Here is a 17,414-nt window from a genome sequence, read left to right as displayed (position 1 = left end):
TTCTTCGACGCCTCGCAAACAAGCACACCGCTGCATCTCTTGGATGCCTCTCAAAATAACTCACGCCTTGTCTCTTTGCTCCCTCGCCATGAAGCAAACCGCTGCGTCTCTTCGCTGCCTGGCGAACAAGCACACCGCTGCGCCTCTTCACTGCATCGCGAACAAGCACACCGTCGCGTCTCTTCGCCACACGGCCAACTAACTATGCGCTGCTTTTCTTCGACGCCTCGCAAACAAGCACAGCGCTGCATCTCTTGGATGCCTCGCAGACTAAGCAACCGCCTTGTCCCTTTGCTGCCTCGCCATGAAGCAAACCGCGATAGCTCTTCAGTGCCTCGCAAACTAGACGCTGCGTCTGTTCACTTCCTCGCAAAAAAGCAGACCGCTGCGTCTCTTCGCTGCCTCGCAGAAAGCAAACCACGGCAGCTGTTCCCTGCCTGCCGAAGAAGCAAAGCGCCATAGCTGTTGGCCGCCTCGCAAACGAGCAAACCAGTGCATCTCTTCGCTGCCTTGCAAAGTAACCAACGCCTGCGTCTCTTCACTGCCTCGCCAACAAGCACACCGCTCTATGTGTTTGCCGCCTGGCAAAAAAGCAAAGCACGGCCATTCTTCGCTGCCCGGCGAACACGCAGACCGCTGCGTCTCTTCGCTACCTCGCAAAGAAGCAAAGCGCTGCGTCACTTCGCTCTGTTGCGAGCAAGCAAGCTGCTGCATGTGTTCGCTGCCTCGCCAACTAACTAAGCGGTGCGTCTCTTCGCTGCCTCGCAGAAGAACTAACCTCTGTGCAGGTTCCCTGTCTCACAGACAAGCAGACTGCTGCGTCTGTTCACTGCCTCGCCAGCTAGCAAAGTGCCTCCTCGGTTCTCTTCCAGGCGAAAAGCCATCCGCGATGCCACTACGCCACCTGGTGCACAAGCAAAGTGCTGCATCTCTTCGCTGCCTCACAGAATGAGCAACCAGGGAGGATGTTCGCTGTCTCACAAACAAGCAGGCTGCTGAATCTCTTTGCTGCCTCGCCAACAAGCAAACCGGTGGACCTCTTCGCTGCCTCACGAACAAGCAAACCGCTGTATCTGTTCGCTGCCTGGCGAACAAGCACACCGCTGCGCCTCTTCACTGCATCGCGAACAAGCACACCGTCGCGTCTCTTCGCCACACGGCCAACTAACTACGCGCTGCTTTTCTTCGACGCCTCGCAAACAAGCACACCGCTGCATCTCTTGGATGCCTCGCAAACTAACTCACGCCTTGTCTCTTTGCTCCCTCGCCATGAAGCAAGCCGCTGCGTCTCTTCACTGCCTCGCCAACAAGCACACCGCTCTATGTGTTCGCAGCCTGGCAAACAAGCAAACCGCTGCGTCTCTTCGCTGCCTTGTGAACAAGCAAACCAAAGCGTCTCTTCGCTCCCTCGCCAACATACAAGCTGCTGCGCCTCTTCACTGCCTGGCGAACAAGCACACCGCTGCGTCTGTTTGCTGCCTCACGAACAAGCAAACCGCTGTATCTGTTCGCCGCCTCGCCAACATACAAACCGCTGCGTCTCTTCGCTGCCTGGCGAACAAGCACACCGCTGCGCATCTTCACTGCCTGGCGAAAAAAGTACACCGTCGCGTCTCTTCGCCACACGGCCAACTAACTACGCGCTGCTTTTCTTCGACGCCTCGCAAACAAGCACACCGCTGCATCTCTTGGATGCCTCTCAAAATAACTCACGCCTTGTCTCTTTGCTCCCTCGCCATGAAGCAAACCGCTGCGTCTCTTCGCTGCCTGGCGAACAAGCACACCGCTGCGCCTCTTCACTGCATCGCGAACAAGCACACCTTTGCGTCTCTTCGCCACACGGCCAACTAACTACGCGCTGCTTTTCTTCGACGCCTCGCAAACAAGCACAGCGCTGCATCTCTTGGATGCCTCGCAGACTAAGCAACCGCCTTGTCCCTTTGCTGCCTCGCCATGAAGCAAACCGCGATAGCTCTTCAGTGCCTCGCAAACTAGACGCTGCGTCTGTTCACTTCCTCGCAAAAAAGCAGACCGCTGCGTCTCTTCGCTGCCTCGCAGAAAGCAAACCACGGCAGCTGTTCCCTGCCTGCCGAAGAAGCAAAGCGCCATAGCTGTTGGCCGCCTCGCAAACGAGCAAACCAGTGCATCTCTTCGCTGCCTTGCAAACTAACCAACGCCTGCGTCTCTTCACTGCCTCGCCAACAAGCACACCGCTCTATGTGTTTGCCGCCTGGCAAAAAAGCAAAGCACGGCCACTCTTCGCTGCCCGGCGAACACGCAGACCGCTGCGTCTCTTCGCTACCTCGCAAACAAGAAGACCGCTTCGTCTGTTCGCTCCCTCGCAAAGAAGCAAAGCGCTGCGTCACTTCGCTCTGTTGCGAGCAAGCAAGCTGCTGCATGTGTTCGCTGCCTCGCCAACTAACTAAGCGGTGCGTCTCTTCGCTGCCTCGCAGAAGAACTAACCTCTGTGCAGGTTCCCTGTCTCACAGACAAGCAGACTGCTGCGTCTGTTCACTGCCTCGCCAGCTAGCAAAGTGCCTCCTCGGTTCTCTTCCAGGCGAAAAGCCATCCGCGATGCCACTACGCCACCTGGTGCACAAGCAAAGTGCTGCATCTCTTCGCTGCCTCACAGAATGAGCAACCAGGGAGGATGTTCGCTGTCTCACAAACAAGCAGGCTGCTGAATCTCTTTGCTGCCTCGCCAACAAGCAAACCGCTGCACCTCTTCGCTGCCTCACGAACAAGCAAACCGCTGCGTCTCTTCGCTGCCTGGCGAACAAGCACACCGCTGCGCCTCTTCACTGCCTGGCGAAAAAAGTACACCGTCGCGTCTCTTCGCCACACGGCCAACTAACTACGCGCTGCTTTTCTTCGACGCCTCGCAAACAAGCACACCGCTGCATCTCTTGGATGCCTCTCAAAATAACTCACGCCTTGTCTCTTTGCTCCCTCGCCATGAAGCAAACCGCTGCGTCTCTTCGCTGCCTGGCGAACAAGCACACCGCTGCGCCTCTTCACTGCATCGCGAACAAGCACACCGTCGCGTCTCTTCGCCACACGGCCAACTAACTACGCGCTGCTTTTCTTCGACGCCTCGCAAACAAGCACAGCGCTGCATCTCTTGGATGCCTCGCAGACTAAGCAACCGCCTTGTCCCTTTGCTGCCTCGCCATGAAGCAAACCGCGATAGCTCTTCAGTGCCTCGCAAACTAGACGCTGCGTCTGTTCACTTCCTCGCAAAAAAGCAGACCGCTGCGTCTCTTCGCTGCCTCGCAGAAAGCAAACCACGGCAGCTGTTCCCTGCCTGCCGAAGAAGCAAAGCGCCATAGCTGTTGGCCGCTTCGCAAACGAGCAAACCAGTGCATCTCTTCGCTGCCTTGCAAACTAACCAACGCCTGCGTCTCTTCACTGCCTCGCCAACAAGCACACCGCTCTATGTGTTTGCCGCCTGGCAAAAAAGCAAAGCACGGCCACTCTTCGCTGCCCGGCGAACACGCAGACCGCTGCGTCTCTTCGCTACCTCGCAAAGAAGCAAAGCGCTGCGTCACTTCGCTCTGTTGCGAGCAAGCAAGCTGCTGCATGTGTTCGCTGCCTCGCCAACTAACTAAGCGGTGCGTCTCTTCGCTGCCTCGCAGAAGAACTAACCTCTGTGCAGGTTCCCTGTCTCACAGACAAGCAGACTGCTGCGTCTGTTCACTGCCTCGCCAGCTAGCAAAGTGCCTCCTCGGTTCTCTTCCAGGCGAAAAGCCATCCGCGATGCCACTACGCCACCTGGTGCACAAGCAAAGTGCTGCATCTCTTCGCTGCCTCACAGAATGAGCAACCAGGGAGGATGTTCGCTGTCTCACAAACAAGCAGGCTGCTGAATCTCTTTGCTGCCTCGCCAACAAGCAAACCGCTGCACCTCTTCGCTGCCTCACGAACAAGCAAACCGCTGTATCTGTTCGCTGCCTGGCGAACAAGCACACCGCTGCGCCTCTTCACTGCATCGCGAACAAGCACACCGTCGCGTCTCTTCGCCACACGGCCAACTAACTACGCGCTGCTTTTCTTCGACGCCTCGCAAACAAGCACAGCGCTGCATCTCTTGGATGCCTCGCAAACTAACTCACGCCTTGTCTCTTTGCTCCCTCGCCATGAAGCAAGCCGCTGCGTCTCTTCACTGCCTCGCCAACAAGCACACCGCTCTATGTGTTCGCAGCCTGGCAAACAAGCAAACCGCTGCGTCTCTTCGCTGCCTTGTGAACAAGCAAACCAAAGCGTCTCTTCGCTCCCTCGCCAACATACAAGCCGCTGAGTCTCTTCACTGCCTGGCGAACAAGCACACCGCTGCGTCTGTTTGCTGCCTCACGAACAAGCAAACCGCTGTATCTGTTCGCCGCCTCGCCAACATACAAACCGCTGCGTCTCTTCGCTGCCTGGCGAACAAGCACACCGCTGCGCATCTTCACTGCCTGGCGAAAAAAGTACACCGTCGCGTCTCTTCGCCACACGGCCAACTAACTACGCGCTGCTTTTCTTCGACGCCTCGCAAACAAGCACACCGCTGCATCTCTTGGATGCCTCTCAAAATAACTCACGCCTTGTCTCTTTGCTCCCTCGCCATGAAGCAAACCGCTGCGTCTCTTCGCTGCCTGGCGAACAAGCACACCGCTGCGCCTCTTCACTGCATCGCGAACAAGCACACCGTCGCGTCTCTTCGCCACACGGCCAACTAACTACGCGCTGCTTTTCTTCGACGCCTCGCAAACAAGCACAGCGCTGCATCTCTTGGATGCCTCGCAGACTAAGCAACCGCCTTGTCCCTTTGCTGCCTCGCCATGAAGCAAACCGCGATAGCTCTTCAGTGCCTCGCAAACTAGACGCTGCGTCTGTTCACTTCCTCGCAAAAAAGCAGACCGCTGCGTCTCTTCGCTGCCTCGCAGAAAGCAAACCACGGCAGCTGTTCCCTGCCTGCCGAAGAAGCAAAGCGCCATAGCTGTTGGCCGCCTCGCAAACGAGCAAACCAGTGCATCTCTTCGCTGCCTTGCAAACTAACCAACGCCTGCGTCTCTTCACTGCCTCGCCAACAAGCACACCGCTCTATGTGTTTGCCGCCTGGCAAAAAAGCAAAGCACGGCCATTCTTCGCTGCCCGGCGAACACGCAGACCGCTGCGTCTCTTCGCTACCTCGCAAAGAAGCAAAGCGCTGCGTCACTTCGCTCTGTTGCGAGCAAGCAAGCTGCTGCATGTGTTCGCTGCCTCGCCAACTAACTAAGCGGTGCGTCTCTTCGCTGCCTCGCAGAAGAACTAACCTCTGTGCAGGTTCCCTGTCTCACAGACAAGCAGACTGCTGCGTCTGTTCACTGCCTCGCCAGCTAGCAAAGTGCCTCCTCGGTTCTCTTCCAGGCGAAAAGCCATCCGCGATGCCACTACGCCACCTGGTGCACAAGCAAAGTGCTGCATCTCTTCGCTGCCTCACAGAATGAGCAACCAGGGAGGATGTTCGCTGTCTCACAAACAAGCAGGCTGCTGAATCTCTTTGCTGCCTCGCCAACAAGCAAACCGGTGGACCTCTTCGCTGCCTCACGAACAAGCAAACCGCTGTATCTGTTCGCTGCCTGGCGAACAAGCACACCGCTGCGCCTCTTCACTGCATCGCGAACAAGCACACCGTCGCGTCTCTTCGCCACACGGCCAACTAACTACGCGCTGCTTTTCTTCGACGCCTCGCAAACAAGCACAGCGCTGCATCTCTTGGATGCCTCGCAAACTAACTCACGCCTTGTCTCTTTGCTCCCTCGCCATGAAGCAAGCCGCTGCGTCTCTTCACTGCCTCGCCAACAAGCACACCGCTCTATGTGTTCGCAGCCTGGCAAACAAGCAAACCGCTGCGTCTCTTCGCTGCCTTGTGAACAAGCAAACCAAAGCGTCTCTTCGCTCCCTCGCCAACATACAAGCCGCTGCGTCTCTTCACTGCCTGGCGAACAAGCACACCGCTGCGTCTGTTTGCTGCCTCACGAACAAGCAAACCGCTGTATCTGTTCGCCGCCTCGCCAACATACAAACCGCTGCGTCTCTTCGCTGCCTGGCGAACAAGCACACCGCTGCGCATCTTCACTGCCTGGCGAAAAAAGTACACCGTCGCGTCTCTTCGCCACACGGCCAACTAACTACGCGCTGCTTTTCTTCGACGCCTCGCAAACAAGCACACCGCTGCATCTCTTGGATGCCTCTCAAAATAACTCACGCCTTGTCTCTTTGCTCCCTCGCCATGAAGCAAACCGCTGCGTCTCTTCGCTGCCTGGCGAACAAGCACACCGCTGCGCCTCTTCACTGCATCGCGAACAAGCACACCGTCGCGTCTCTTCGCCACACGGCCAACTAACTACGCGCTGCTTTTCTTCGACGCCTCGCAAACAAGCACAGCGCTGCATCTCTTGGATGCCTCGCAGACTAAGCAACCGCCTTGTCCCTTTGCTGCCTCGCCATGAAGCAAACCGCGATAGCTCTTCAGTGCCTCGCAAACTAGACGCTGCGTCTGTTCACTTCCTCGCAAAAAAGCAGACCGCTGCGTCTCTTCGCTGCCTCGCAGAAAGCAAACCACGGCAGCTGTTCCCTGCCTGCCGAAGAAGCAAAGCGCCATAGCTGTTGGCCGCCTCGCAAACGAGCAAACCAGTGCATCTCTTCGCTGCCTTGCAAACTAACCAACGCCTGCGTCTCTTCACTGCCTCGCCAACAAGCACACCGCTCTATGTGTTTGCCGCCTGGCAAAAAAGCAAAGCACGGCCACTCTTCGCTGCCCGGCGAACACGCAGACCGCTGCGTCTCTTCGCTACCTCGCAAACAAGAAGACCGCTTCGTCTGTTCGCTCCCTCGCAAAGAAGCAAAGCGCTGCGTCTGTTCGCTCCCTCGCAAAGAAGCAAAGCGCTGCGTCACTTCGCTCTGTTGCGAGCAAGCAAGCTGCTGCATGTGTTCGCTGCCTCGCCAACTAACTAAGCGGTGCGTCTCTTCGCTGCCTCGCAGAAGAACTAACCTCTGTGCAGGTTCCCTGTCTCACAGACAAGCAGACTGCTGCGTCTGTTCACTGCCTCGCCAGCTAGCAAAGTGCCTCCTCGGTTCTCTTCCAGGCGAAAAGCCATCCGCGATGCCACTACGCCACCTGGTGCACAAGCAAAGTGCTGCATCTCTTCGCTGCCTCACAGAATGAGCAACCAGGGAGGATGTTCGCTGTCTCACAAACAAGCAGGCTGCTGAATCTCTTTGCTGCCTCGCCAACAAGCAAACCGCTGCACCTCTTCGCTGCCTCACGAACAAGCAAACCGCTGCGTCTCTTCGCTGCCTGGCGAACAAGCACACCGCTGCGCCTCTTCACTGCCTGGCGAAAAAAGTACATTGTCGCGTCTCTTCGCCACACGGCCAACTAACTACGCGCTGCTTTTCTTCGACGCCTCGCAAACAAGCACACCGCTGCATCTCTTGGATGCCTCTCAAAATAACTCACGCCTTGTCTCTTTGCTCCCTCGCCATGAAGCAAACCGCTGCGTCTCTTCGCTGCCTGGCGAACAAGCACACCGCTGCGCCTCTTCACTGCATCGCGAACAAGCACACCGTCGCGTCTCTTCGCCACACGGCCAACTAACTACGCGCTGCTTTTCTTGGACGCCTCGCAAACAAGCACACCGCTGCATCTCTTGGATGCCTCGCAAACTAACTCACGCCTTGTCTCTTTGCTGCCTCGCCATGAAGCAAGCCGCTGCGTCTCTTCACTGCCTCGCCAACAAGCACACCGCTCTATGTGTTCGCAGCCTGGCAAACAAGCAAACCGCTGCGTCTCTTCGCTGCCTTGTGAACAAGCAAACCAAAGCGTCTCTTCGCTCCCTCGCCAACATACAAGCCGCTGCGTCTCTTCACTGCCTGGCGAACAAGCACACCGCTGCGTCTGTTTGCTGCCTCACGAACAAGCAAACCGCTGTATCTGTTCGCCGCCTCGCCAACATACAAACCGCTGCGTCTCTTCGCTGCCTGGCGAACAAGCACACCGCTGCGCCTCTTCACTGCCTGGCGAAAAAAGTACACCGTCGCGTCTCTTCGCCACACGGCCAACTAACTACGCGCTGCTTTTCTTCGACGCCTCGCAAACAAGCACACCGCTGCATCTCTTGGATGCCTCTCAAAATAACTCACGCCTTGTCTCTTTGCTCCCTCGCCATGAAGCAAACCGCTGCGTCTCTTCGCTGCCTGGCGAACAAGCACACCGCTGCGCCTCTTCACTGCATCGCGAACAAGCACACCGTCGCGTCTCTTCGCCACACGGCCAACTAACTACGCGCTGCTTTTCTTCGACGCCTCGCAAACAAGCACACCGCTGCATCTCTTGGATGCCTCGCAGACTAAGCAGCCGCCTTGTCTCTTTGCTCCCTCGCCATGAAGCAAACCGCTGTGTCTCTTCAATGCCTCGCCAACAAGTACACCGCTCTATGTGTTCGCAGCCTGGCAAACAAGCAAACCGCTGCGTCTCTTCGCTGCCTTGTGAACAAGCAAACCAAAGCGTCTCTTCGCTCCCTCGCCAACATACAAGCCGCTGCGCCTTTTCCCTGCCTGGCGAACAAGCACACCTTCGCGTCTCTTCGCCACACGGCCAACTAACTACGCGCTGCTTTTCTTCGACGCCTCGCAAACAAGCACAGCGCTGCATCTCTTGGATGCCTCGCAGACTAAGCAGCCGCCTTGTCCCTTTGCTGCCTCGCCATGAAGCAAACCGCGATAGCTCTTCAGTGCCTCGCAAACTAGACGCTGCGTCTGTTCACTTCCTCGCAAAAAAGCAGACCGCTGCGTCTCTTCGCTGCCTCGCAGAAAGCAAACCACGGCAGCTGTTCCCTGCCTGCCGAAGAAGCAAAGCGCCATAGCTGTTGGCCGCCTCGCAAACGAGCAAACCAGTGCATCTCTTCGCTGCCTTGCAAACTAACCAACGCCTGCGTCTCTTCACTGCCTCGCCAACAAGCACACCGCTCTATGTGTTTGCCGCCTGGCAAAAAAGCAAAGCACGGCCACTCTTCGCTGCCCGGCGAACACGCAGACCGCTGCGTCTCTTCGCTCCCTCGCAAACAAGAAGACCGCTTCGTCTGTTCGCTCCCTCGCAAAGAAGCAAAGCGCTGCGTCTGTTCGCTCCCTCGCAAAGAAGCAAAGCGCTGCGTCACTTCGCTCTGTTGCGAGCAAGCAAGCTGCTGCATGTGTTCGCTGCCTCGCCAACTAACTAAGCGGTGCGTCTCTTCGCTGCCTCGCAGAAGAACTAACCTCTGTGCAGGTTCCCTGTCTCACAGACAAGCAGACTGCTGCGTCTGTTCACTGCCTCGCCAGCTAGCAAAGTGCCTCCTCGGTTCTCTTCCAGGCGAAAAGCCATCCGCGATGCCACTACGCCACCTGGTGCACAAGCAAAGTGCTGCATCTCTTCGCTGCCTCACAGAATGAGCAACCAGGGAGGATGTTCGCTGTTTCACAAACAAGCAGGCTGCTGAATCTCTTTGCTGCCTCGCCAACAAGCAAACCGCTGCACCTCTTCGCTGCCTCACGAACAAGCAAACCGCTGTATCTGTTCGCTGCCTGGCGAACAAGCACACCGCTGCGCCTCTTCACTGCATCGCGAACAAGCACACCGTCGCGTCTCTTCGCCACACGGCCAACTAACTACGCGCTGCTTTTCTTCGACGCCTCGCAAACAAGCACACCGCTGCATCTCTTGGATGCCTCGCAAACTAACTCACGCCTTGTCTCTTTGCTCCCTCGCCATGAAGCAAACCGCTGTGTCTCTTCACTGCCTCGCCAACAAGCACACCGGTCTATGTGTTCGCAGCCTGGCAAACAAGCAAACCGCTGCGTCTCTTCGCTGCCTTGTGAACAAGCAAACCAAAGCGTCTCTTCACTGCCTCGCCAACAAGCACACCGCTGCGCCTCTTCACTGCCTGGCGAACAAGCACACCTTCGCGTCTCTTCGCCACACGGCCTACTAACTACGCGCTGCTTTTCTTCGACGCCTCGCAAACAAGCACAGCGCTGCATCTCTTGGATGCCTCGCAGACTAACCAACCGCCTTGTCCCTTTGCTGCCTCGCCATGAAGCAAACCGCGATAGCTCTTCAGTGCCTCGCAAACTAGACGCTGCGTCTGTTCACTTCCTCGCAAAAAAGCAGACCGCTGCGTCTCTTCGCTGCCTCGCAGAAAGCAAACCACGGCAGCTGTTCCCTGCCTGCCGAAGAAGCAAAGCGCCATAGCTGTTGGCCGCCTCGCAAACGAGCAAACCAGTGCATCTCTTCGCTGCCTTGCAAACTAACCAACGCCTGCGTCTCTTCACTGCCTCGCCAACAAGCACACCGCTCTATGTGTTTGCCGCCTGGCAAAAAAGCAAAGCACGGCCACTCTTCGCTGCCCGGCGAACACGCAGACCGCTGCGTCTCTTCGCTCCCTCGCAAACAAGAAGACCGCTTCGTCTGTTCGCTCCCTCGCAAAGAAGCAAAGCGCTGCGTCTCTTCGCTCCCTCACAAAGAAGCAAAGCGCTGCGTCACTTCGCTCTGTTGCGAGCAAGCAAGCTGCTGCATGTGTTCGCTGCCTCGCCAACTAACTAAGCGGTGCGTCTCTTCGCTGCCTCGCAGAAGAACTAACCTCTGTGCAGGTTCCCTGTCTCACAGACAAGCAGACTGCTGCGTCTGTTCACTGCCTCGCCAGCTAGCAAAGTGCCTCCTCGGTTCTCTTCCAGGCGAAAAGCCATCCGCGATGCCACTACGCCACCTGGTGCACAAGCAAAGTGCTGCATCTCTTCGCTGCCTCACAGAATGAGCAACCAGGGAGGATGTTCGCTGTCTCACAAACAAGCAGGCTGCTGAATCTCTTTGCTGCCTCGCCAACAAGCAAACCGCTGCACCTCTTCGCTGCCTCACGAACAAGCAAACCGCTGTATCTGTTCGCTGCCTGGCGAACAAGCACACCGCTGCCCCTCTTCACTGCCTGGCGAAAAAAGTACATCGTCGCGTCTCTTCGCCACACGGCCAACTAACTACGCGCTGCTTTTCTTCGACGCCTCGCAAACAAGCACACCGCTGCATCTCTTGGATGCCTCTCAAACTAACTCACGCCTTGTCTCTTTGCTCCCTCGCCATGAAGCAAACCGCTGCGTCTCTTCGCTGCCTGGCGAACAAGCACACCGCTGCGCCTCTTCACTGCATCGCGAACAAGCACACCGTCGCGTCTCTTCGCCACACGGCCAACTAACTACGCGCTGCTTTTCTTCGACGCCTCGCAAACAAGCACACCGCTGCATCTCTTGGATGCCTCTCAAAATAACTCCTGCCTTGTCTCTTTGCTCCCTCGCCATGAAGCAAACCGCTGCGTCTCTTCGCTGCCTGGCGAACAAGCACACCGCTGCGCATCTTCACTGCATCGCGAACAAGCACACCGTCGCGTCTCTTCGCCACACGGCCAACTAACTACGCGCTGCTTTTCTTCGACGCCTCGCAAACAAGCACAGCGCTGCATCTCTTGGATGCCTCGCAGACTAAGCAGCCGCCTTGTCCCTTTGCTGCCTCGCCATGAAGCAAACCGCGATAGCTCTTCAGTGCCTCGCAAACTAGACGCTGCGTCTGTTCACTTCCTCGCAAAAAAGCAGACCGCTGCGTCTCTTTGCTGCCTCGCAGAAAGCAAACCACGGCAGCTGTTCCCTGCCTGCCGAAGAAGCAAAGCGCCATAGCTGTTGGCCGCCTCGCAAACGAGCAAACCAGTGCATCTCTTCGCTGCCTTGCAAACTAACCAACGCCTGCGTCTCTTCACTGCCTCGCCAACAAGCACACCGCTCTATGTGTTTGCCGCCTGGCAAAAAAGCAAGGCACGGCCACTCTTCGCTGCCCGGCGAACACGCAGACCGCTGCGTCTCTTCGCTACCTCGCAAACAAGAAGACCGCTTCGTCTGTTCGCTCCCTCGCAAAGAAGCAAAGCGCTGCGTCTCTTCGCTCCCTCGCAAAGAAGCAAAGCGCTGCGTCTCTTCGCTCCCTCGCAAAGAAGCAAAGCGCTGCGTCACTTCGCTCTGTTGCGAGCAAGCAAGCTGCTGCATGTGTTCGCTGCCTCGCCAACTAACTAAGCGGTGCGTCTCTTCGCTGCCTCGCAGAAGAACTAACCTCTGTGCAGGTTCCCTGTCTCACAGACAAGCAGACTGCTGCGTCTGTTCACTGCCTCGCCAGCTAGCAAAGTGCCTCCTCGGTTCTCTTCCAGGCGAAAAGCCATCCGCGATGCCACTACGCCACCTGGTGCACAAGCAAAGTGCTGCATCTATTCGCTGCCTCACAGAATGAGCAACCAGGGAGGATGTTCGCTGTCTCACAAACAAGCAGGCTGCTGAATCTCTTTGCTGCCTCGCCAACAAGCAAACCGGTGGACCTCTTTGCTGCCTCACGAACAAGCAAACCGCTGTATCTGTTCGCTGCCTGGCGAACAAGCACACCGCTGCGCCTCTTCACTGCCTGGCGAACAAGCACACCTTCGCGTCTCTTCGCCACACGGCCAACTAACTACGCGCTGCTTTTCTTCGACGCCTCGCAAACAAGCACACCGCTGCATCTCTTGGATGCCTCGCAGACTAAGCAACCGCCTTGTCCCTTTGCTGCCTCGCCATGAAGCAAACCGCGATAGCTCTTCAGTGCCTCGCAAACTAGACGCTGCGTCTGTTCACTTCCTCGCAAAAAAGCAGACCGCTGCGTGTCTTCGCTGCCTCGCAGAAAGCAAACCACGGCAGCTGTTCCCTGCCTGCCGAAGAAGCAAAGCGCCATAGCTGTTGGCCGCCTCGCAAACGAGCAAACCAGTGCATCTCTTCGCTGCCTTGCAAACTAACCAACGCCTGCGTCTCTTCACTGCCTCGCCAACAAGCACACCGCTCTGTGTGTTTGCCGCCTGGCAAAAAAGCAAAGCACGGCCACTCTTCGCTGCCCGGCGAACACGCAGACCGCTGCGTCTCTTCGCTCGCTCGCAAACAAGAAGACCGCTTCGTCTGTTCGCTCCCTCGCAAAGAAGCAAAGCGCTGCGTCACTTCGCTCTGTTGCGAGCAAGCAAGCTGCTGCATGTGTTCGCTGCCTCGCCAACTAACTAAGCGGTGCGTCTCTTCGCTGCCTCGCAGAAGAACTAACCTCTGTGCAGGTTCCCTGTCTCACAGACAAGCAGACTGCTGCGTCTGTTCACTGCCTCGCCAGCTAGCAAAGTGCCTCCTCGGTTCTCTTCCAGGCGAAAAGCCATCCGCGATGCCACTACGCCACCTGGTGCACAAGCAAAGTGCTGCATCTCTTCGCTGCCTCACAGAATGAGCAACCAGGGAGGATGTTCGCTGTCTCACAAACAAGCAGGCTGCTGAATCTCTTTGCTGCCTCGCCAACAAGCAAACTGCTGTATCTGTTCGCTGCCTGGCGAACAAGCACACCGCTGCATCTCTTGGATGCCTCGCAAACTAACTCACGCCTTGTCTCTTTGCTCCCTCGCCATGAAGCAAACCGCTGCGTCTCTTCGCTGCCTGGCGAACAAGCACACCGCTGCGCCTCTTCACTGCATCGCGAACAAGCACACCGTCGCGTCTCTTCGCCACACGGCCAACTAACTACGCGCTGCTTTTCTTCGACGCCTCGCAAACAAGCACAGCGCTGCATCTCTTGGATGCCTCGCAGACTAAGCAACCGCCTTGTCCCTTTGCTGCCTCGCCATGAAGCAAACCGCGATAGCTCTTCAGTGCCTCGCAAACTAGACGCTGCGTCTGTTCACTTCCTCGCAAAAAAGCAGACCGCTGCGTCTCTTCGCTGCCTCGCAGAAAGCAAACCACGGCAGCTGTTCCCTGCCTGCCGAAGAAGCAAAGCGCCATAGCTGTTGGCCGCCTCGCAAACGAGCAAACCAGTGCATCTCTTCGCTGCCTTGCAAACTAACCAACGCCTGCGTCTCTTCACTGCCTCGCCAACAAGCACACCGCTCTATGTGTTTGCCGCCTGGCAAAAAAGCAAAGCACGGCCACTCTTCGCTGCCCGGCGAACACGCAGACCGCTGCGTCTCTTCGCTACCTCGCAAACAAGAAGACCGCTTCGTCTGTTCGCTCCCTCGCAAAGAAGCAAAGCGCTGCGTCTGTTCGCTCCCTCGCAAAGAAGCAAAGCGCTGCGTCACTTCGCTCTGTTGCGAGCAAGCAAGCTGCTGCATGTGTTCGCTGCCTCGCCAACTAAGCGGTGCGTCTCTTCGCTGCCTCGCAGAAGAACTAACCTCTGTGCAGGTTCCCTGTCTCACAGACAAGCAGACTGCTGCGTCTGTTCACTGCCTCGCCAGCTAGCAAAGTGCCTCCTCGGTTCTCTTCCAGGCGAAAAGCCATCCGCGATGCCACTACGCCACCTGGTGCACAAGCAAAGTGCTGCATCTCTTCGCTGCCTCACAGAATGAGCAACCAGGGAGGATGTTCGCTGTCTCACAAACAAGCAGGCTGCTGAATCTCTTTGCTGCCTCGCCAACAAGCAAACCGGTGGACCTCTTTGCTGCCTCACGAACAAGCAAACCGCTGTATCTGTTCGCTGCCTGGCGAACAAGCACACCGCTGCGCATCTTCACTGCATCGCGAACAAGCACACCGTCGCGTCTCTTCGCCACACGGCCAACTAACTACGCGCTGCTTTTCTTGGACGCCTCGCAAACAAGCACACCGCTGCATCTCTTGGATGCCTCGCAAACTAACTCACGCCTTGTCTCTTTGCTCCCTTGCCATGAAGCAAACCGCTGCGTCTCTTCACTGCCTCGCCAACAAGCACACCGCTGCGCCTCTTCACTGCCTGGCGAACAAGCACACCTTCGCGTCTCTTCGCCACACGGCCAACTAACTACGCGCTGCTTTTCTTCGACGCCTCGCAAACAAGCACAGCGCTGCATCTCTTGGATGCCTCGCAGACTAAGCAGCCGCCTTGTCCCTTTGCTGCCTCGCCATGAAGCAAACCGCGATAGCTCTTCAGTGCCTCGCAAACTAGACGCTGCGTCTGTTCACTTCCTCGCAAAAAAGCAGACCGCTGCGTCTCTTCGCTGCCTCGCAGAAAGCAAACCACGGCAGCTGTTCCCTGCCTGCCGAAGAAGCAAAGCGCCATAGCTGTTGGCCGCCTCGCAAACGAGCAAACCAGTGCATCTCTTCGCTGCCTTGCAAACTAACCAACGCCTGCGTCTCTTCACTGCCTCGCCAACAAGCACACCGCTCTATGTGTTTGCCGCCTGGCAAAAAAGCAAAGCACGGCCACTCTTCGCTGCCCGGCGAACACGCAGACCGCTGCGTCTCTTCGCTACCTCGCAAACAAGAAGACCGCTTCGTCTGTTCGCTCCCTCGCAAAGAAGCAAAGCGCTGCGTCACTTCGCTCTGTTGCGAGCAAGCAAGCTGCTGCATGTGTTCGCTGCCTCGCCAACTAAGCGGTGCGTCTCTTCGCTGCCTCGCAGAAGAACTAACCTCTGTGCAGGTTCCCTGTCTCACAGACAAGCAGACTGCTGCGTCTGTTCACTGCCTCGCCAGCTAGCAAAGTGCCTCCTCGGTTCTCTTCCAGGCGAAAAGCCATCCGCGATGCCACTACGCCACCTGGTGCACAAGCAAAGTGCTGCATCTCTTCGCTGCCTCACAGAATGAGCAACCAGGGAGGATGTTCGCTGTCTCACAAACAAGCAGGCTGCTGAATCTCTTTGCTGCCTCGCCAACAAGCAAACCGGTGGACCTCTTCGCTGCCTCACGAACAAGCAAACCGCTGCGTCTCTTCGCTGCCTGGCGAACAAGCACACCGCTGCGCCTCTTCACTGCCTGGCGAAAAAAGTACATCGTCGCGTCTGTTTGCCACACGGCCAACTAACTACGCGCTGCTTTTCTTCGACGCCTCGCAAACAAGCACACCGCTGCATCTCTTGGATGCCTCTCAAAATAACTCACGCCTTGTCTCTTTGCTCCCTCGCCATGAAGCAAACCGCTGCGTCTCTTCGCTGCCTGGCGAACAAGCACACCGCTGCGCATCTTCACTGCATCGCGAACAAGCACACCGTCGCGTCTCTTCGCCACACGGCCAACTAACTACGCGCTGCTTTTCTTGGACGCCTCGCAAACAAGCACACCGCTGCATCTCTTGGATGCCTCGCAAACTAACTCACGCCTTGTCTCTTTGCTCCCTTGCCATGAAGCAAACCGCTGCGTCTCTTCACTGCCTCGCCAACAAGCACACCGCTGCGCCTCTTCACTGCCTGGCGAACAAGCACACCTTCGCGTCTCTTCGCCACACGGCCAACTAACTACGCGCTGCTTTTCTTCGACGCCTCGCAAACAAGCACAGCGCTGCATCTCTTGGATGCCTCGCAGACTAAGCAGCCGCCTTGTCCCTTTGCTGCCTCGCCATGAAGCAAACCGCGATAGCTCTTCAGTGCCTCGCAAACTAGACGCTGCGTCTGTTCACTTCCTCGCAAAAAAGCAGACCGCTGCGTCTCTTCGCTGCCTCGCAGAAAGCAAACCACGGCAGCTGTTCCCTGCCTGCCGAAGAAGCAAAGCGCCATAGCTGTTGGCCGCCTCGCAAACGAGCAAACCAGTGCATCTCTTCGCTGCCTTGCAAACTAACCAACGCCTGCGTCTCTTCACTGCCTCGCCAACAAGCACACCGCTCTATGTGTTTGCCGCCTGGCAAAAAAGCAAAGCACGGCCACTCTTCGCTGCCCGGCGAACACGCAGACCGCTGCGTCTCTTCGCTACCTCGCAAACAAGAAGACCGCTTCGTCTGTTCGCTCCCTCGCAAAGAAGCAAAGCGCTGCGTCACTTCGCTCTGTTGCGAGCAAGCAAGCTGCTGCATGTGTTCGCTGCCTCGCCAACTAACTAAGCGGTGCGTCTCTTCGCTGCCTCGCAGAAGAACTAACCTCTGTGCAGGTTCCCTGTCTCACAGACAAGCAGACTGCTGCGTCTGTTCACTGCCTCGCCAGCTAGCAAAGTGCCTCCTCGGTTCTCTTCCAGGCGAAAAGCCATCCGCGATGCCACTACGCCACCTGGTGCACAAGCAAAGTGCTGCATCTCTTCGCTGCCTCACAGAATGAGCAACCAGGGAGGATGTTCGCTGTCTCACAAACAAGCAGGCTGCTGAATCTCTTTGCTGCCTCGCCAACAAGCAAACCGGTGGACCTCTTCGCTGCCTCACGAACAAGCAAACTGCTGTATCTGTTCGCTGCCTGGCGAACAAGCACACCGCTGCGCCTCTTCACTGCCTGGCGAAAAAAGTACATCGTCGCGTCTGTTTGCCACACGGCCAACTAACTACGCGCTGCTTTTCTTCGACGCCTCGCAAACAAGCACACCGCTGCATCTCTTGGATGCCTCTCAAAATAACTCACGCCTTGTCTCTTTGCTCCCTCGCCATGAAGCAAACCGCTGCGTCTCTTCGC

Source organism: Apteryx mantelli, unplaced genomic scaffold (assembly GCF_036417845.1).
Source record: "Apteryx mantelli isolate bAptMan1 unplaced genomic scaffold, bAptMan1.hap1 HAP1_SCAFFOLD_50, whole genome shotgun sequence".
Taxonomy (NCBI): Eukaryota; Metazoa; Chordata; class Aves; order Apterygiformes; family Apterygidae; genus Apteryx; species Apteryx mantelli.
This window is presented reverse-complemented; position numbering follows the sequence as displayed.